The sequence below is a fragment of the Anguilla rostrata genome, chromosome 9, assembly GCF_018555375.3.
Source record: "Anguilla rostrata isolate EN2019 chromosome 9, ASM1855537v3, whole genome shotgun sequence".
Lineage (NCBI taxonomy): Eukaryota > Metazoa > Chordata > Actinopteri > Anguilliformes > Anguillidae > Anguilla > Anguilla rostrata.
The window spans coordinates 8,525,894-8,548,787 of NC_057941.1; the positions used below are offsets into that span (position 1 = coordinate 8,525,894).

A 22,894-nucleotide genomic window follows, 5' to 3' on the forward strand; every position below is an offset into this window, starting at 1 on the left:
TGTGCAAAAAAAATTGCTATGCACTGCCCCCCAAAGATGAAAAGTTTTGTTTCGTTTTACCCTGGAGCCCAGCCCACATCTGTGACGTAGATGTGGGTAAAAACCTGCTTTTTATGTAAGCAAGTCAATGTCCCATCTCCGCCCCTCTTCTGGATTGATGGGTAAATATTATGTATTCAAACCAACCTAATACGATTGCAAAAATGACCCTGCTCATTTCAAACCGCCTGTGGTCAAGTTGTGACAGGCTGGACAGCTATTTTTTTCTCTTTAGGTTAGCTTAGCAGTAAATCTTTATTAGTATTTCCTTATTCCATTCCAGTTCTATTCACTATATTGGATTTTAGCTCTAAATTTGGCATTTTAGTAGTTGTGTGAGGAGTAATTAGTAGTAGAAGTATTTTATAGTTCGTTCATTGTTTTTAGATTAACAATTTAAATAGTTAGACTCGTTTTTATGACTGCACATAGTTTTTCCAATTTTCATGTTAGTCTTTCTCTAACTGTGGTATTTTCAAATTTTAGTATTTTTTCTATTGCAGCAAGTAGGTTAAGCCTGGCTGTTCTCTAATTTTAGCTAAGAATAGCTAGAATGGGTTCACTTCTTATGTTGTAGTATTGAATTCTAATACAGAAAACCGGTTCTAGTAAAATTCATACTGGGAATAATGACCAATTCCACTTCCCCTCTATACTCTACAAAAACAGTCACAAGGTGATGTCACAAAGGAATGTGCTTGTCCTCCACTAGGTCACCACTAGCTGCCTAGTATCACACTGTGTGTCTTGGAGTGTGAAATATAGCCACTGGATCTTGGGGGTGTATATCAGTGCTGTGCATGTTGTTCGAATTTCAGGGCTCCAGAGCTACAGGGAAAAATCATTGCACCAGTGGCAATTCTAAATTAGAATTTTTGTTTACATATTATTGGTCAATAACAATAACAATGTTTAAAAAATAATAATAATAATTTTTTTAAAAAGCCAAAGAAAGAAAAGGTCAGACCAAAATAATCTGTTTTTCGGGCCTGGAGGCCTTATGAGGACAAAACGCACACTTTCAGCCGCTCAGCATGGAAAGCCTTTTAACTGAGTTATGGCCACATTAGTGCTGTGGCGGTCGCAGGCGTGGCTGTGGCGCCCTACAGCCATTATTCTGCATCACAGAACGCGAGGGAGAGCACGTTAGCTCGCGCCTGCGCGGGTGGGTTGTCCGGGCGAGAGAGAAATGTAAATGGCCCGAGACATTATTTGAAATGGAGAATTCAATTACGTGCAAATCAAGACGGGGATCAAGATGGCTCACCTCACAAAGCCTGCTGGTATGTTTGGGGGGTTGGGGTGGGGGGGTGGGGGGGGGGATGCAGACAAAGGCTATTATTTCAACCGAGCAGAAGGAAGCGTGGCTGATCAATTTCATTCGTGACCTTCCAGCACGTTCCGCGCAGCGACACAAAGAGGACCCGGGCTTTGTGTCGCCTCAGCACAATCGCACACATGCTTTCCCCGGCTCTGCTGAAAAAAAGGACTTCTGAACGATACAGCCAACATCTGGCATGCATTTAAAAAACAAGGACAAAGCCTGGCTTTGCGGCACAGGTGCCACTCCGCGATGTATTTACTCTTTATTCCTGAAACCAAACGGCACCTTATGACTCTTACATAAGCTTGTGTTCGCAGGCATTGACAGACACAATGTTTAAGGGCAGGTGAGGGATTTCTGCAATAAACTGAATGAAACAAGGTCACTTCTTGCCCACTCAAAAACGCATTAGCTGCTCGGTAATGAGGGCATTACAGTATCAGCTGTTCGTGCAGGTGCCCAGAATCCAGCCTTGTTGCTGGGAAATTAATATAACTTGGACAGAACCAGAGCACCATCCATTTCAGGAGCAACACAGATGCTGACATCTTATCATCTTATATTGTTCAAGAGGCAGAGACAATGGCTGGCAGTGAAATGGCCCTGAAAGCATTATTGAGTTTTAAGAACAAATAGTGTGTCTGGCATTGAACCCACTTGGCTGAGGACTTGCTGTTCAGGCCATGCAGACAAGACTTTAAACAGTCCTGTGGCTCCTAGGGTGGTTGCCATGGAGATGAAAAAAGAGTGGAATGGGATCAGGGAAAGTGAGAAACAAACTGGTGCACATACAAGAGCCGTGCAGATTTTCGTTCACAATTTCTTGTTTGGGCCGTTTCTTGTTTTATGCGTGGACGTTGTGCTCAAAAACACACGTGGACAAAGAAAATGTCACAAACGCACACATATGAGCACAAATACACAAGCACACACATGCTCATGTGTGTCCACAGATCCGCTGTATAAGGACAAAAATAAGGAAGGTCAGGAGCACCACCATTTCTGGAAGTCTCCCTGTGAAGTCCAAACTCAGCGCAGGTGTGAGCTCACTTCTGACCTCTCATGGACCATCTCCAAACCTGAGCACAGGTACACTTTTGTACACCTGCCGTGTTATTCACCGGCTTCAAAGGAAACCCAGTGTTGCTATTCTACACCTGGCACTACAATGGAACTGTATAGAGCATCTCCTCCATTTTCAGTGCTCACCGAACAGAGAGACCTCTGAACTGCTGCTGTAATAGAGCACTGACATGAATCCAATAGGCTTTGAGGGGACTGGGTTGGGGGGAGGGGAGTAGACCTTGGGGGCTTTCATTCAAGAAAGAAAATAATAATGTATGTATACAAATGTTGAATTTATATTAAATTTATATTCAGTTAGAATTTTCTTTCTTATGTTTCTTTTTTTGCACTCCAGTTTAAGATCAATTTTTTCTCAACCACAATAAAGGGGCAAAAAGGAAAGGAGGAGAAAGGAGCACAGCATCTTTCTGCGCACGCAATTATGTTTCGATATTCAAGCTATTGTTCTTGCGACAGACAGCAAGCTGCGTCCACGACTCACATCCTCACGTAATTCCCTGGGAAAACCCTGGGGTACCATCATCTCTACACACTGTAGAAGTCCACAATGAAAATTCTTATCAAGAGGTAATTAATCAAATCTAGCTGTGCTCGGCTGATATTTGAAGTCGCTACTGATCTTTTCATAAACAGAATTTTTAAAAAGGCCCCATCGCTGCAGTCTTCCTAGTTGTTTCAAAAACTAAGGAAGGTATTCCTACACCATCTCTTATTTGAAGCTATAGCACCATCCTAAAAAGAAATTTCAATTTTAAATGAACACAACAGAAGGAGCGAGGGACATGCATGAATGGTACTCACTGGAGATTATGGGAAATGTTTAATTCATAAACTCGGAATCAGATCAGGCTAGTGCCTGGCTTGCACAGTTCTTCAGTTTCTCTACCACGAAGAATCCTGATTTTTTTCAGTCAGCTGTCCATTTGTTTTCTGTTCTTTATTTTCCTTTTGCTCCTGAATGTCTTTGTCCAGCATTTTATATCACAGCACAGGCTTCAGCGAGTGCACGTGGCTGCCATGGATCCCTCCTCCCCCCACCGCAAATGTGTCTGTTTTTATGGCTGGGCTCCCTCTGGAGGGAGCAAACACACACAAAGGCGTCTTTTGGACGTCATAAATAAAACAGCGCTCCCGCCTTTTACCTGCAATTACAGCAGCGACCACAAGCGCCCTTCTAATCCACTGACACAGTATCCGCCTTTGTTTGTGTCTGTCTGTACCTGTGTGTGTGTGTGTGTGTGTGTGTGTGTGTGTGTACCTGTGCAGATGTGCTTGTGTGCGTGTGCATGTGTGTGCGTGTGTGTGTGCGTGCGTGTGTATGTACTTGTGCGGGCGGATGTGCTCGTGTGTGGGTGAGCGTGTGTGTGTGTGTGTGTGTGCGCGTATGCGTGCTCGTTTACGAGTGTGTGTGCTTGCCGTAGCACATTATTTGGGGAAAAGAGCTCTGTTCTGTCCTGTGAGCCAGAAAATTACTTTTAATAGACATTTACAAATCTAATTAAATTTGCCGGAGCTGAATTTATTATGCTGATTAAATAATAAAAAAAACACATCCAAAGTTTCACCTCTGGTCTCCAGCAGGGCACCCCGTACACGGTAACAGTGCATGAAAGCCAATGTCACGCAGATGGTAATGAGCTTACTGAGGTTTGTAATTGTTGCTCCGCCCAGCCTCCGCAGCCGCTGTATTTTCTTGAGAATTAAAAAGACGCCCTATGGCTGCAGCGCATGCGGCGCTTGGTATAGGTGATAACATGCGCGGCCTTCCACAGACGGGATTAATTCGGTGTTATCTCACATACAAAAATAAACCCACACAACAACAAAAAACCCCCTCCTACCCCTCCTCTCCCCTCCCACAGCGGGCATCTCGCCTCCTATTTTTTTTCCCCCACCCGGCATCTCCGTTCATCCCCATTTTCTCTCCTCAATTAGCCCGGGCTGGCAGACTGCCAGCGCCGCCTCGTATACATCACGCGGCGACGCTCTGATTGGCTGAAGCCGTGTCCCAGGGACACACAGGTGCACTGCGGTACGGCTCCATAAATTCAGCGACAGAAAATGAGCTGTGAACGCGGGGCTTCCCCAGACACCGAGGCGAAGAGGCGCGGCTGCGCAAAAGCTCGCCGCTCAAGTAAATAAGGTAATAGCGAACCGTGAAATTCTTCGAAAGAGATTCTGGCCGATGATCTTCGCGGCGGAACCCCGGGTCTCCCGCCGGCATGGAAGACTAAAAGGGTTGGTGCCAAACAGCACCGCCAAACACACCGGTCGGTGTCTGCTTTTTTCCCACCTTCTGTCCGAGAGTTCAGATTTTACGTCTGGGCCAGCACGGTGTGCGATCGCACAGCTTGAAAATGTCATAACATTTGTTTGACGGCGAGCAATCGGATGACTATTCCTGCTCTAAAGGTCATCGCAGTGATGCGTTGTGGGAAGAAAAGGTGCGGAAAAAGAGCATGAAGGAAAGCCATGGAGAATAGCAATGCTCAGGCTTCCCAAGCACAACCACACAAAGCTTGGATGAGACATGGCCACGCGCGGGCCTGCACTGGAGTGACCTCGCCTGAAACCGACCGGCACTTCCTGCCATAGAGTTGGCAGCAGCTGCCAGATAACTCAGCCAGCCTTATGTGGTGCAGCCCGGTTGACTTGACTTGACTTGTACCACAGAAGCCAGAGCACGGTAAACTGCACACAATGCTGTAAGAAAGACTCCACAGAGGCGGTGGGGGGAGGGCGGGATCCATGGAAGTCAGGAGCTGATTGGCAGAGAAGCAGGCAACGCTAAACAAGTGCCGTCTCAGCATCTGCAGTGCGGTGGGGAGATTCAGCGATCAGAGGCCGCATGCCGGCCAGCCCCCGTGCTTTCCCCCCTGGCCTGCATCTCGCTCCGCAATGCCCTGTCCTCTCTTTTCCATGTCCTCTCTTTGTAAAAACACTCTTGCATATCTTTTGAAAAAAAAAAAAAAACTTTTCCCAGCAAAAAAAAGTTCAAAACAGAATGCATTTATAAGAACAAATAAGAACCCTCATCCTGTGATCTGTGATGTCATGCCCCCCCCCTCTCGTGAGAAGCAGAGCCCACGTTCTCCTCCAGGCTTTGCCTGCGCGTCTCACCTGCAGAACGAAAGCGCCGCACTTCAGTCAATCCCCTCATTACCAGCCACTATTCCCCACTGAATCAGATACAGCCGCCAGTCAATAAAACGCAGCCTAGGACAACACAAGGGAAAGGGAGACGGAGGATATCCCACAGAGATACTTTACTTAGTCTGAAGAGAAGGGGGGTGCTATCAGAATCAATCTCATTAATTCTTCTACACACAGGACAAAGTTGCGTGTGTTTTTTTTTTTTTGGGGGGTGTGGGGGGTGGGGTGGACTATTAAACTGCATTTCCGATCAGCACCATCTGGTTAGAGGTAGGGCTCCCATCAGCTGGCACCATGCTATTTCAGCATACTGTGAAGGTCGTCTGCATAATGGCTGAGTTAACGCATTGATGAAGCTGAGTGTCCTTTTCCCATTGCCCCATTACTGAGAAACCGAAGACGGTCACATACCAGAGTTCAGATAGATGAACTGTTAATGTGAGCAGGTAGGGAGTGAGTGCTGCCAGTATTTTAAACCCAGACTCTAAATGAATCCCACTCTAAATGAATCCCACCTGCTGAGGGATAAGGGCGATATGCTTGTATCGCTGCATGCCGCAGAGTCTCCTGTAATCAATCATATTGCCAGTAAACCCGTTCAGTATCATCCGTGTGCAATAATTCATCTACCCAAAAATTCATGCCACTCAGTGTGGTACCATGAAGACTGGGGTTGTGTTTCTCTTGAAAGATGTGTCACTTGGCATCGTTTTCGGCCAGATGGACAAATTTGGCATCATAGGGGCTGATGCAAAATATTTTAATGACTTTCATTTTCAGCAATGAGACCACTAATCAAGTGCTACTGAGCATGGCTAAGATAGATCCAACATTAATAGAAATTTCGAGAACCAATTACTTGTGTCACCAGTACAAGACATTGATACAGTCGTTTGACTTAGTTTAATTTAATTTCAGATAATTTCTTGTTAAAATTTAGTGAAAATATATTTCTAGTTGTCATGTTTCCTGTATTTTGTATGGTATACAGCACAGAGACAGCACAGTTTTTTCTAAAACTGTCAACCAGATAAGAAATGCTTGGTGAAATTAGTTGCTATAATTTAACAAAAGATATTTCACAGGATTGAGACTACCCTGCTTATGAAAAACTTTATTAGGACGGAGCCATTATAAATTCCATATACGGGAACATCTGAATCACTATTAATGTTGACTGCAGGTAATGGTTCATGGGACGTAAAATTGCTTATTGATCATAATATAAAAAACAGATCTCCACCTGAGTCAGCGAAAGCAGGGCTCATACTAGAGACAGCTGTAAACTTCAGCTTAGATAAGTTCTAATGTTGAAATTTATGCTGCTTGAAAGGACAGAGTCTTTAAAATACACCATATAAAAACAATTTCACAGATGTTATGCTTGCATTAATATTTAAGTAGAACCACGTTCGATATTTCTACTGGAGATTAGAGTTTTGCTTCGTCTTTGTCAGGAACTCCCTGTGGTAACAGCAGCATTGGTCACCCTCGACTGTGAGGACGTTTTGCACTGGACATCTTTACCTGGGTAAAAGTGACAGATTTGAAGTGCGACCAGAGGAACTCCACTAGGGCAATGTGGACCTCAAATTAGGCAAGTGAACAGCCCAGTAGCCCAGTAGCACATGATTGGTTCATCTATGGAGCTAGCCAGCACAAACAGCTATTACAACATTCACTCTAATTCTCATTCAATGACTCACAATGAAGCTTCAACATCACTCACAGTTAACAGTGGAATGTACATTGTACATCTCTGGAGTCCCGTAGGAAAAGAAGCTTGATAGATATATGCGGAACATTCCATCTTATGGCCCCAAGAGACTCATTGATTACAAAGTCGAAGCATGTGGCTACAAGTTGACACAATGCTATTGGCAGGAAAAAAACCAGCCTTACAAAGCCAGACACAGAAAATATGCTTAGAGCGAAGCTGGAGAATACATTGCAGACATTTAAGACTTGTCAAAACTTTTAAAAAATGTTTTTATCCTGATGCTTTCCATAGCCAAGCAATCCGTTCAAAGATTCAGCACGTTGGCTCACCACACAGACCCTCACCGAACGAATGAACGATGCAGTGACACGTGCGGACAGCAGGGGGTGCTCTGCTCCACAGACTGCTCACGGGCACGTCTCCCACAAAGAGCAGCGTTCCACACAATGGGGAATGTCACCTCCACGAGTCGGCACAAGGACACACTCAGCTCGAGAGTGAAGAGAATGACCAGGTGCAGACAGACTAATGCATTCACCGATGTACTAAGGACGACTCCCTCAGTCAAGAGAGGCAGGAGACCAAAGTTCACACTTCGCAAGAAGACATGGTGTGTGGTGCGCATGATGATTACAGTTACATGTCACTCATATTTTTTCTATATACTTTTTCCATGGAATTTTCTTTTCCTCATAACCCATCAAGTGTATGCAGTTCAGTTTTTTTACTTCAATTTAAATTGAATGCAAATTCAACCAATGCTTTTTTTGTGAGCACCTTTGTCAATGTTCCATAATGCAAACAGATACACATAAATGCACACACACACACACACACACATACATACATGCGTACATACATGCACACACACATACACACACACACACACACACACACAGGCACAGCAGCACATGGGCGCACACAATGGCTGTCCACTCCACTCCACTACCAACCATGCCGTCAGAATGCATGTGGCAAGGGGGGCTGTGGTTTAATCGTGTTTATGGCAGTCAGGCTCACAATATAAAACGATGAATAACCAACCCCCTGACCAGACAGACAGCGAAACACACACACACACACACACACAAACAGGCTGCGCAGTGTGTCCCCACAATAGCAGCGATGCGCCCGCTTCACCCCGGCAGCCCTCCGCACACACACACACACACACGCACCCACGCACACACGCGCGCGCTGAGAAGAGCACACACACTTACCCTGCCCGAGAGCCAGCGTGCAGCCGCCCAGCCGGGATCCAGCGCGAGTGCCGCTGTCATTTCCCTCCCCTTTGTTTTTCACTGCGTACCCTTCCCTCTGTTCGCGGCTCCCCCTCCCCAGCCGCCCCAGCCCTGATCAAGCTCGCGTGCAGTAAATCAGGGGAACGAGCGCCTTAACCCCTCCGCCCCCGAGCTGCCTCCCCGCACGCTCCCACAGTACCTCCTGCACCTCCTGCTCGCACGCTCTCCCCCCCCCCCTCCCCAAACCGCCTCTCCGTCAGTATCGCTAATCGAGGGGCGCGGGCCGGGAGACGCCTGGGTCGGAGACCCGCATTACCTCAGAGAGGGTGTGTGTGTGCGTGGGTGTGTGTGTGTGTGTGTGTGTGCATGTGTACATGTGTGTTGTGTGTGTGCATGTGTGTGTATGTGTGTGTACATGTGTGTGCGTGTGTGTGTACATGTGTGGTGTCTATGTGTGCATGTGTGTGTACATGTGTGTGTGCCTCTGTGTGTGTGTGTGTGTGTGTGCATGTGCAGTGCATGCATGAGAGTCTCTGTCTGTTCATCTTTGTGTCCCCAGTGACTTCACACCCTCTCATGCCCCCATCTACAAACTGGCACGCTAATTAGCGCTGCAATCACTTCACAGCGCGGAGCTCTCCTCCTGACTGGGATTTACATGAAAAATTAAACAATGAATCAAAATGTAACACTGCCCCCAGCCCCATCGCTCCACCATCACCTCGGCTGCTTTGTCTTATCGAAGAGAACCCGGGCCTCCTCTCTTATTTTCTGTGGGCAGTAGCATCGTGAACACAACATTGTGTTTAACGGCTGAGCAGTTAAAGGTGATCACCTTCATCCTTTTAACTGCTGCATAAATATGCATACAATATTCATCCTCACACCGGTTCAGTTCCTCCTTTCTTTCTTCCCCATCCCAGTAAGCTCGCTCTCCACCCGCACCCACCCCAGCTCCCGCCCTCTGACTCCGTCTCCCTCCATCTGCCCCTTACATTCCCCTTCTCTTTGTCCCTCTCTCTCACTCTTTCTCTGTCACTCTATCTATCTTGCTCTCTCTCTCTGTTTTTCTCTCCCGGTTTCTAAAATTGCCAACAGAGAAAGCTATTTGTAACGTGAATGGACATTTGGGTTGTAGTGTTCTCGTGGTTTTAATTTGGAATTTAAAAATGTGTATGTTTTGCAATTTATCCTTTTTTAATGTGTTGGCTTGTAAACCAAGGTCTTTTTCATCGTTAAAAATGACTAATAACAGTCTCTACTGTAGGTGGAAATTCCAGTGCCTCCACTTCATAGAGGAACACAGGAAAACTTGCCACCTCTTACAAATCTTTTGTTAAATTCATTATCATTTTTGTGTGTTGTCAGTAAGTTTCTTGATCAATAAGTGATCAATTTGATCTAACTCACTTACGCAGACCCCTATGGAGCAAATCAGTGTATTATTCTACTTCCTAGATGCATATATTAAGCTCCATCAAGAATGAAGCTGCAGTCTTAAATAATTCTTATACAAGATAGAATGAAATATTATATCTTGCTGGGGGTAATAATAGAGTATCACAGTTTGGAAATATGGAACAGGGCACTGGCAGTTTGTCAGCAGACCATGTTTCCACTTGTGAAAGCGTTGTTAAAAATAGGCTATCTGCAAATTGCCCAGACACTACAAAACTAAATTGAGAAAAGGCAGAAAATGGTGGATGACTCTAAATGTATTGCTTGTTTGTTTATTCAAAGCCACTGATGACTGTCTAGCTGTATAAATGGATATTATATAAAGATTGTAAGTGGTGTAAGTTTCTCTGTGCAACTGAGTGCCAGCACTGAAAAGAGTATGTGTGTGTGTGTGTGTGTGTGTGTGAATTACACTCATGAGGCTGTATCCTACATCAATTTGAAAATATGGACATCTTCTGCTACCTGCCACCTGGGCAGCACAAACAGTTAAAGTGTGTGCAGGGAGTGGAGGGTGTGGAGGATGGGGGTGCGGTCCAGGTTCAGCCAATAGGTGTGCAGCTTTATAGAGACCCACTGGTTCCAATGTTCTCCCTCATTCCAATTTCAAGTTTTTCTTCTGTCTGTTGTTCTCTCTTTCCCTCTCTCAACCTCTGTCTCTCTCTATCCCCTTCCTCTCCCTCTTTCTCCCTTTGTCTCCTTCTGTCTCTCTCTCCCCTTCCTCACCCTCTCTCTCCCTCGGTCTCTCTCTTTCCCTCTCCCTCCCTTTGTCGCTCTCTCTCACTCCCCTTTCTCTCCCCACCTCTCTCTCTATGCAGCTCTGTGGGTACTGTCCAGGGTCCTGTATCCCATTTCACATACATCTCACTACTTGCTCTCAGAAAATCCCTCCCAGAATCCTCCATTCTGCTGTGAATTTGGGTTTTCATGGGCACATGCCACCAGTGCACGGGTCAGGAGAGGAGCCTGTACCTCCAGCAGGGAGCCTCCTCACTATGCACCGTGTGGCAGGCCTGCATCTGTCACATTCCCCAGCAGACGCTGATATACAGCCGGGCTGTTTGAAAGGCAAATCACTGCTTCAGACTGATGCACCTCTCTGAGGCACACACAGACACACACACACACACGCACACACGCACACACACACACACACGCACACGCACACACGCACACACACGCACCACACGCACACACACAAAACCACACACACACGACACACACACACACACGCACACACTCACGCCCAAACACACAATAACCACACAGACACACACGCAGCAAGCACAACTAACGCAAACACACAACACACAACAGCACAGTGCAAGCAATATACGCACACACACACAAAGAGGATGCAATTAGGATCAGCAGTCAGGGGTGTGACCGACACTGCTGAGCCATGCCACTACACAAAGAACAATGATGCTGCTGCCATGTGCTCCACCCACAAGGACCTAAGAAGGAATTTATAATGTGGCGGACCCCATTGCCAATTCACTGCACGGTGTTGAATACGCATGTGACTGCAGCCTCATATTGCATTCAAACAGCACTGGATAACATCTCATCAAAAATAAAAATATTAATTAATTGAAAAGGTAGCCAGTTAAGGCCAGGTTAAGGGCAGAAAGAATACAGAGCTGCATCGAAGGGCTTCTCTACAGAATGCTGTACTGAAAAGCATCAGGCTTTCTCTCTGTGTGCATCATGGACAAAACCTCAAGAATAACTAAACTGCATGAAGGTGCCACACCCTGCAGCCACATTTCGGTTGGTCCTTGTGGAGCTCCTGTCTTTGGTATGATGAAGCCATTTCACAAAATAGCTAAGTGAGGAGAGATGCAGAGCCTCTTAGCTCGAAACAAAGGGCAGGACAGCAGGGCGAGCACAAACATGACAAACTTCCCATGGCAATCATTATTTCCTTTTACATGCTGACGCCTTACGCATGTGCATAACCAGACGCAGTAAACTGAGGTGATTCACCAGCATAGGAAGCAGGGGGGTCTCGCTATCAATAGACTTTTCTGAAGCTGGAATGCATTGCAATGTTGAAAGTTTGCTGGGTTAATAGTCAGACGGCCCAGTGGCTGGCCTGACAGTTTTCATTTCATTTAGCTCCAGCATTCCTTTGTCCAAAAATGCAGCTCCAGTCCAATGTTTAATCTGGAGCAAAGTGTCATATTACTATGCGTGACACACGTAGACATTACATTACACTACACGTAGACTGTACATATTTAAATAATGTTAAACTGAACACCATTTTGATGATGCAAATCAAAATGCAAATTGAAAAAGCATAGTTGATCTTTTTGTGACTATTTTTTTTATCCCTGCGCATAACTGAAAATAATTTCCTTTTCAGATAATGTAAATAAATGTGTTTTGATAGATTTGACAGGTTCCATTTGTGTCAGTAGAGGGTTTGGATGGGTAGAGAGGTGGAGGGGAGGTTGTATTGAGGTGCAGAGTAGCTCTTTTTCAACCATGTTCCATTGGCATGCCTCATCTGCACCCCACACTCTGTGTAAGACACATTTATTGCACATTTATTATGTATGCATTTAGTTGTATTTATTTGTATGTGTCTGAAAATAGAATGTTTGTGATGTATTTAATTTACACATTTCAATATCAGAGGGTTAAATACGGTTTAATTAAGTTGATTAAACATTCTAGATTATTCTTTGCTTCTCCAACAGTTTGGAGAAGGCCCTTTCCTGTTTCAGCATGGCAATGCCACGGGCACACGACAAAGTCCATATAGGACATTTTTTTTTGAGAATAGTGTGGAAGAATTTGACTGGCCTGCACAGAGCCCTGACCTCAACCCCATCCAGTACCTTTGGGATCAATTGGAAAGACAACTGTGAGCCAGGCTTAATTGCCAGTCAGTGCCTGTCCTCACTAATGCTCTTCTGACTGAATGGAAGCAAATCCCAACAGAAATGTTCCATCATCTAGTATAAAGCCTTCCCAGGACAGTGGAGGTGGTTATAGCAGCAATGGGTGGACCAACTACCATATTATTGCCCATAATTTTGGATGAGATGTTGGATGTCAGATGTCCACATACGTTTGGCCATGTAGTGTATGTCCTTAATTAAACTGCACTAGAGTTCTCAATGATGGAAAGCAGCTGGCCTCTTCCCAGAAGGGGTGAGGTGGGTTAAAATTGGCTGGGGTTCCATGGGTCACCACTGCACTACTCGCTCCCAACATCATGTCCGGCATCTACAGGCTGCAAGTTATCATCAGTTAGATGCTACAGTAACGCTAACGCTCTCATAGTGCTGTTCATCCCACAGAGTGTAAATCAGTCACTGGCTCAAGTGCAAGTGCAAAGTGTAAAGTGAAAAAGCACAGGCTACAGATGCACTTTGTGCACAGGTGCAAGTGGCACCGCTGGAACTTCATTATAGCAGGGCATAGTTAGCCATTCTAAATTGGGAAGGAAACAAACAGGAGATGATTGTGTGAAATGGGAGGTGAATTTAGCGAGCGTGTCCTCATACGGCTGGCTGTCTCCCACTCAGAAAAATGTTCTCAGATTGTCCCACTGTTCTGATAGGGCCCTAACATCTAGTCCGAGAATCCACGGATCACTCTCCTGCACAGAATAATATGCACATCTGATTTCAGGTTTTCTGCAGCACAGCACATAAAGCAGCATACTGGGATTCATGCTCCTCAGGGGCCTTTGTATGACAGTGGGGAACAGCTGGAAGCTGACAGTGGAAAAGACCCCTACCTGCTCTGAATTAATTTTGATTTGCTGGCGGCGAAAGCTTAGCTAGTTTAGGTCTGAATTGATCTGACCAGCTTTCTCACAATGGGGTCTCTAGGCCTCCACTTTTTCAAAACGTGTACAAGTACATCTAAGATATACTGCTGACCTAAAAAATTGAGGACTGTACTCAAGAAATGTAATACATGCATATATTTATGAGGCACAATAGGTGTGCGCTTGGGAATTCCCCATTCCAAAACCCATATAAGCGAAGTAGAACAGGTGAATGGAAGGGAGGGGGAGGGGGGGTAGATTAACCTTAATTATAACATACAGTATGACAGGCACATTATGGGTCGCCCATATTCTCTCTTGGCATTGCACTGGCATTTCAAAAATGCAAAATAAAATGGGCACATTTGTTTGTTTAAGGGAAAATGTGCTTTTCCCATCTGTTCATATAAAGGTTGACTCTGGAGCGTAGCAGCCAGAGTACCGGTGAAGGCCGGCTCTGCTGGCACAGCCTCAGCTTCCCGCGCACCAGCAGCCAGGTTCTCCCGGTGGTCTCTCTCAATGTGCTTTCTGAGGCGACGTCTTCCCTTCCTCACCGCCATTGGAGGAGACTGAACTATCCTCTGGGGACGACCACTCCAATCAGATCTCCACCTCTCCTACCAGGGATGCTAGACGACATTTAAACGTGGGTCTTTCAGGGGAAGGGAGGGGTGGCGCCTGCTCTAAGCTATGCTAGGGGAGACAATAAGGAAAGCAGCACATGGGGTGTGGGGTAGGTGGGGGGGGGGGGTAAAGGGGCACTGGCCAGAGTAAGGATGGGGGAGAGGGAGTGGAGGGAGAGGCAAATGAAATTGAAGGGAGAAGTCTTGTGAATAATTAAAGGGTCATGTGGATGTGTGTGATGGAGGCAGATAGGGATGAGGAAGTGATTATTGGGTCTCCGGGGGAATACGATCCGACCCGTCAGATCATGAAAGAATGACTCCCGTATTTAAAAAAAAAACACACAGATCATATACTTGCAGTGTAGTAACAGCAGTGTTCTCTGGGCCTGTGAGTCCTACCCTCAGCGGTGGCAAACCCATATTTCAGCACAGCATGGAAGCATCAAGGTCGTTTTAGAGGACGGCGATGAGAGAAGTGGGTGGTCTGAGGGCTGTCATTACTAAACCACCCTGGGAATATCAAATGGGCACTCAGTCAGCACGGGAAAACTATTCCATATCTCTGTCTCTCACTCTCTCAATTTCTTCTAGAGACAGGAAAGAGCATTTTTAATCATGTCAGGGCAAGTATATGACCACTATTTCAAAGATACAACCGAAACCAACAGAATCATAAACAAATGCTCACAAACACGCACATGGCCGCGCGCCCACACACATGCACACACACACGCATAGACACACCTCATCCATTATGATGAAAAATGGAGTCAGACATTCATACCCAGAATGCTGCTGGGTGGGTAAGACATCATGCTATGGTGCATACAGTATATGAGCCCCGTGGTCTTGGTTTGAATCCAGACCATGCCAGCGCTGACTGTGACCGGCAGCTCCGTAGCACGAGATGCAACTGACATCTGCGTCCCCCAGGGAATGGGAGAGTTCAGTCGGTTAGTGGTCCGCACTCCATCGCTCTATAGCGACCCCCGCTGGTCAATCAGGACACAGATGGACTGCATGTTAAAGCTGCGTATGTCTTCTCCGACTCCGCTGTGAGAGCTTGGCTGTAGTCTCTAATGTGAAAAGAACAGCTGATAGCACCACGTGTTTTGGGGGAGAACTGCGGATCTCTACACCCTCCCGAATCAGCAGTGGAGTTTGCACATAAATGTAGCCGCAGATAATTGGTCGTTCCAAATTATGGTGGAAGATGAACATGTTCAGCCCCATGTTGGGTACCAAATTTATAGAAAAGATTAAAAAGACACCCTTCGTATAAAATTAATGACAGATTAGCCAACTGGTCCACACATGCTGCTCATCCTGTGAAAACCAGAGTGCAAGCGCTGGCCAAATTAAGGGATGCATAAAAGGTGACTGAAATGACTGCACTCAGACTTACGCAACATCTCCTCTGAGTTAAGTTCAACTGCCAAAGGCAGATGAAAGTAAAAAATAGGAGCAGACATCAGGGAAAATGTCATATGACTGCACAGTTGAATGTTTTAGACAGAGGAGCTCTAAAAACATCTACTGAGCTCATCTTTCCCCTACCTTAGGTGTTTTCCCCTCCTTTGAAAGATGAGAACCACCAACACGAGCTGCATCAAAGATTCAGGAACAGCTATTTTTAATCACTTCTCTTTCTCTCTCCCTCTCATTATTTCCAGTGCAGTAATAGAAGCGGGTGGTTATTAAAAGAAAACATCTTTCTGGTTCAATAATCCGCGGAATCTGAAAGAAGACCCATAATTTCAAGATTACAGAAATTTAAAAAATAAAGAAATGACTGTACTGTTCGATACGATACTCAAGAGGTCAATGTCTACATCTGAGGCGTGTCACTGCCATAGAAATTGTTGAGCAAAATAAAGGAGTAGATCTAAGATGATCTTTTTATGCCATGTAACCCCTTTCCAACAGTTCAATTTTGTGCTTTAACACAAAGAATATTCAAAGGAGCCACTGCTGAATTGGGTGCAAGGCTGTGAAAAGGCAGGGTGTGTGTGTGTGTGTGTGTGTGTTTGGGGAGGGGGGGGGGGTGATCGATAAGGGCATGAGATAGGAGACTCATTTCAATGGAAGCTGTGATCAATCATGGGGAAAGCGTAGCCCGAAGGATGGAAATACAGGAACCTGACTCAACAGAAGCTACTAGCAGGAGAGGAGCACATCAAAGGGCCTTTTTATCAGCCGCATGTAGCCAGATAAACCCCTATGCCGTGTGGCACATCAGGCTGGCCACCGCTCATATCATACCATGGAGTTTCCTCGACCCATGAGTTCTGGGTTAAACACTCAGGTGCAGAGATCCCCAAACTGGTTTGGGATCTACTGTAAGGTGCAGGTGCAAGTAAGTGCAGAAATAAAGGAAACATCAAGCATAAATTCTCTCAAACGTTCTGTTCTTGAAATTGCCTGCTCATGAATGACAGGATTCAGCTCAGTCAAAGGATTCACCAGCTAATCGGTTTTGCCTTGGACCTCGGACCAGGACATTACGGTCAAGGAGCACGTGCTTTCAACCAGTCACCCACCCCTTGCTTATGATGTCTTTCCCTCAGACTTACGTGCCAACATTGCCTTAGCCATAACTCCTTGTGAAACATAGATAAGTTCAGCAGTCTTAGTTAACGAAGCTCCAGCCAACAACCACCCCAATTTCCAAGTCACCTATGTCTGTTCTTCAAGCCATGAGACCCAAGATATTGGGCAACTAGGCTTGACAAACATTTTTATACACAACCCTGAGCATGCAAGGATGTTACTTGCTTAATTAACTCAGGAACCACACCCATGTGGAAGTGCATGCTTTCAATATACTTAGTATCCCTCCTTCACTGAATTCTTTACCTTAATTTAATTTACCAGTAAGTGATAAAATGGTTTAAGGGATGCCATTTGCGGTTTCATTTAACATCCGCTGGCATTGGCCCCATTTCCATTAAACATGGCACTTATTAAATGCATTGCACTAAAGTGTGCATGTACATATACTTTCTTATTTTAGCATATCGCTGCATTTGAAGAAGGGGGTGGGTCACACTAAATATATTTGTTAATTAAGTGGGTTGTACTCGTTTTTGAGAATAGCTCCGTGATTCAAATCCAGCCGCACAAATGGGTTATTGTAAATGCAGTAGAGCTGCATGCATTACTACAGTAGTAAACCTGTACCTTTGGTGCGTGGGCTCACTGGCTTTATTTATGCTTTTTGGCCCGCCCTGCTCGATCTTCATCCCCTTCAGGCTTACAGTGAATCAGTCCCCGCCTGTAACTGCATGTGAGTGAAGGGCGGGAGATAAATGGGCTGAGGCACTTACCAAACAATGACAGAAGAAGTCGAGCACTCAGCTATTCCTTTCACCGCCCGGTTGGTCAGATTTACAGCTCCGGACCAGTTTACTGTTCCTCCTCTCTGATGGATGGAATGGATTTAACTCAACTTGTTCTGCACTTTGCTTGCTCTCTCTCCCTCTCCAACAATTTCCATTTTAAAGGGAGAAAACATTTTTTGAAATGTTTTTCATTTTGGGAGAGAAATTTCCTTCCACTGGGGTCTCCGTCATCATGTTCACATTGCTTATGTTGTAAGATCTAGCAAACAGGACGGTGGATAAAGCGCAGTGTCAGCAGTAAATCCAGCTAAGCTCCTCTCATCATTAGTGCGCCCCGCAGTGAGTTTCTGAAGGGGGTCACGACATCCAGGAACCACACAATATACACTGGACTACAATTTATTTCACAATGCTTGCAGAACCATTCAGGACTACAACCATAGATATTTCATCCACCCATCTGTCCATTATGTATACATGCATATTCATGGTCAGGGATACGGGAGGTGTTGGAGCCTATCCCAGCATGCATTGGGCAAGAGACAGGAATACACCCTGGACAGGCCGCCAATCTAATCACACACACACACCATTCACTCACCCACTCCAATCAACCTACCTGCATGTCTTTGGACGGTGGGAGGAAACGCACGCAGACACAGGGAGAACATGGAAACTACAAACTCCATGTAAACTCCATACAGGACCAGGATTTCTCTCGCTGTGAGGCTACAGTGTTACCCACTGCACCGCTGTACAGCCCTTACATACATTTCATATTTTACTTAATTAAATTGTGCTTATATGCCGTTTAGAGAACGGGGACATTCGGACATCAAATGAATCATTATACATAGCCATATAATGAATGGTTGAGAACTGGAGTAGGTGGCATCCCTTCCCTACATGTGTTCCCCGTCACGGGGGAACTAAAATTGCAAATACAACGCACTCCATGTGTTGTATTTGCAATTTTAGGGCCCCAAGCAACACTCAGTTTTGGGGCCCCCAAAACACCTGACAGAATGCCAATGAAGCTGTTTACAGTAAAGGCTACAGTAGGTTACATAAATTATACCATATTGGTCAAACCAGTGTTTTTTTAACAAGGCTCTGTCCTTGTTAAAACCGTTGTCACATACCTTACTTACAGGAGAATATTTACAGGTGAGTCAGTATAAATGTAACAGTTTTTGGATTTTGTTAATTTACTCAAAAGACATAGCCAAGCACTATGAAATTTTACTTCAAACAACCTTGACATGTCAGTAGTCATTGCCTGACAAGCAAGACGATGTTAAATTCATACAACCTATTTGGTATAATTGTAACAGAGGGATGAAATACTTCTAACAGTAATTGAAAATGGCCTAAAATGCACATAGGTTTTTTTCTGCATAGACTAATGTTAAACAAGAAAACACATTTCAAATGGTAAGAGCGTGGCCACATGCTCAGATTTTAAAGCATGGTGCTTTATTTATGAAAAAATACCGTGCTCAAACATTGATGCACAAGCAACTTCGTAAATTACCATGAAGGGAGTAGTGATAGCGTCCATATCGATGAGAAAAGCTGCTTTTGTTTGTTTCTTAGCACACACGTAAGGTTTTACAAAGCAAATACCTTACTATATAGACCAATCTGGTGTGTGCTCATTATAAATGCCTGTGACCAGGTAGCGGTTTCTTTTCTATTAATCACTTGGAGCATCCATAAAATGATATTATGTCAACGTAGCAAGCAAGCACGTTAGGTGAACACATTTATCTTAAAACAATAAACTTAGTCAAACACGTTGATGAGTACAATTTTTTTTTAAACAAATATTAAACACCATTCTAAATACCCAAGGTATCTCCAAAAGGACACCATGACCGACATGTAGATGGTTTTCAACACCATCTAGAGTCCCTAATCTCCAAATATGAAGCACTCTCCATGACCTCCCTGGGTACAAACCGTCTCGTTTTCTCTTTAGATTGCATTCTGTAAACATAACAGCAAAAACGCGTTGTTTGTTATTGCATCCCAGAGGCGGCATAAATATTAGAGCCGTTATACATACAGACGGAGACATCGTGTTTTTGTTGGTCACCTAGCAAACAACCCGATAAAAACGACACATGGAATCAAACTAACTTTTCAAGGACAGACACCTGCTTAAATTATGTATGATTTGATTTATAGTAAAATAAATAAAAATAAATAAAAATAATGCCTTATATTCGAACATATTTTTAACATCGCCCAAAACAATTTTTTAAAATAAGTATTTGAAGATTGTCGAATTGCTCCGTTCATTTGCAATGCGGTAGAGAGCTGAACTGCGCGTGTACAAACCTGAAATGGCTATTGTAGCAGAAGTGTACAAGTTATTGACCGTGTTACATGTATGATGCGTTACATTTATCCCTATCTAACGTTGAAATGCATAGACCCGGAGAACTACAACCGTGAAGGGTGTCCAGGGGCATGCCCTTATACTCATCAAAGGCTCACCTTTATTGATAAGTATATCCCAATCACATCACATCATTTCGCCTGTTTTGTAATATTTGAATATGATTTTTTAGCAGAACTAAGGGAACTTTCTGGGACTAAAATATTTGCCAACCCCCGTAAATTACGCCCTTGCCTAGTTCAATGCATGTCTGATTTCAGGATAGCACTCAAAACGGCCTACATATGACAAACATTTGTAGGTATTTATTTTTTATTTTAAAAAACAAAACAAATTAAAAATATAACCAGCTATTCAACTATCACAAAATCACACAAACAATACATTCGTATTTGAACAATAAAAAATGAAAAAAAATAAATTACTATAATATATATACGATCTGCAAAGAACCGATTGTCTACAGCCAACAAATACTTCTAATTTTATGATCGACGCGCGCCCTACATTAATCTAAAAGCTTAATCACCTGGGGATGAGCAGTTAAGGATACTTGCCCGCGCACAGTAGAGGCAATTACACAAAACAGAAACGTATTTTCTTGATATATATTCCTCTGTTCCAGAGCAAAGCTTTTAACGATCAAAACTGTGCTTACCTTTTTATTTCCTACCATACGTCTTATGAAAAAAGCCTGCGCATTTATTCTCCCAGTGTTTCCTACAATATTCTTCTCCGGCACGCAGATAGGATTGATATAGGAGCAGAGAGGGAGGCAGGTAACCACTAACCAGCCCCTAGAACGATAAGGGGAAGCGCTCTACCTTTTGCCTTCCCTCCTGTTCCACGAAGATGCTTCACAATGTTCCCGAAGGAGCGCTTTTTAACATCACGAATGTCAAGCCTGCCCCCTGTTGGCCACGTCTTGAAAATGCCAGACAGGTATAAGGGAGTTTGGAGATGTAGCGACGTCAGTTGGAATGCATATTTCATGATTGATAAGTAAACAGGATGTATGGTAGCATTAAACAGTATCTTGGCAATATTTGAATGACCATTTTTAAAAAGTTACTATGTACATACAACTATCAGCAGTAAGCCATTAATCTGATATATATATATATATACACACACACACACACACACACACACACACACACACACACACACAGTTTCAACTTTTAGGCACACCTACAGACCGGTGACAAATTAAAGCAAAAACCAACATAGTGTCTTAGTAAGGTGTTGCTGCCAAAACAGTTTCAATGCACCTTAACATAGATTCTACACATCTCTGTAACCCTACTGGTGTGATGGAACACCATTCTTCTAAAAGATATTCTCTCATTTAGTGTTTTGAGTATGGTGGTGGAGAACATCGTCTAACATCTGATCAAAATCTCCCATAGGTGTTCAACTGGGTTGAGATCTGGTGACTGCAAGGCCATAGCATCTGAATTCATTGTTTCTCCACTCATTTATTCAGGGTTTCCCTTTAATTTGTCACCGATCTGTATCTAGCAGCACTAGTATCAAGTCAAATAGATCATGCTTATATTATCCACTCACCTGTTTGGTTGACTAAACCTCTTCACCGTCTCTGCATGTTCTATACATTGTGTTGCAGCCACAATTTGCTGTTAGGAGGAGCAGGCTATTTGCATTGAAACACAAATGCATCCAAGAATGTGGCCCTAACCGTACAATTAGAAAATAATGTGAATTATTATGAACTACATAATTATCTTGCCTGGTTAGAAATTCCTAAAAGCACACAGTTGTTTGTGGAACTGTAGAGGAGAATCTTGCTGGACTTTTACATCACATTACAGGTATTTAGCAGATGTACAATTGATTCCTAATTCTAAGTACAGAAGAGTTAATAGAGTTTCAAAAGTCACATAACATGCTTTGCAACTATCTCTTAGTTCAAACACACGATTGCTAATCACGAAAGTTCTCAGCTAACACACACAACTCTAAACTCCAGCAGAACGGCCTTCTTTGGGAAATGGAACAGAGCGTGGAGGGGAGGCTGGCGTCAGCTGGAATTTAAACCCTCCGCATTACCCAATCAGCCAACAGCAATCCGGTCACCTAATCCAATCAGAGAGCCCCACCTGCAGCTCATTACACACACACACACACCCACACACTGAATGCACCCACTGGGAAGGAGATAGAGCTGTTAATACAGAACAGAACAAATAAATGACCCAGAGTCATAACACTCATATCCAGAGAAACTTACAGCGAAAACAGAAATGCAAAGACCAGAGATCACAGTGCACTAATTCCCATGATTGGAAAAGTATAGCCCATGATAGACAGTATATGCAAAAAGCACAAACCTGCCTGGCAGCATGCAAACTACTCTTGTTCATTTAAAGTTATTCAAACAAGAACACAATTACCCTAGCGAGCCTTGGCATCACAACAAAAGCAAAGGACAACGGCATTTGAAAGCAGAAAAAGGTTTTACCTAATCAGGTGTATTTTAACGATCTAAGCGCACGGTCTAAAGCGCATGGCGCAATAGTGCATTTAGGGCGTGTTCAAATCCACTTTTGCTAGTTTAACGGCGGATAATCTGAGCGCAAAGTAAGGCGCATGGTTCAAAGGGGTTGTACTTATATAGTCTCTTCATTAAGCATAGGTGTGTTTTGGACGTAAAATGAAACAAACCAATCAGAGTGTCATCTCCCATTCCCT

General features: G+C 44.3%; 1 protein-coding gene across 3 annotated transcripts in view; it reads right to left on the reverse strand.

Moving 5' to 3' along the window:
- mtus2a (microtubule associated tumor suppressor candidate 2a) overlaps nt 1-22,736 on the reverse strand; it is a 78,868-nt gene extending 56,132 nt beyond the window's left edge. For 2 of the 3 annotated variants that reach the window (XM_064350110.1, XM_064350108.1), the window contains exon 1: nt 20,841-21,246. The gene's annotated coding sequence lies outside the window, so the exon portion shown is untranslated. Of the gene's footprint in view, nt 1-20,840; nt 21,247-21,751 lie in introns of those variants that run through there. The other variant, XM_064350109.1, reaches the window with a different exon arrangement.
- Between the last annotated feature and the right edge of the window lie 158 nt (nt 22,737-22,894).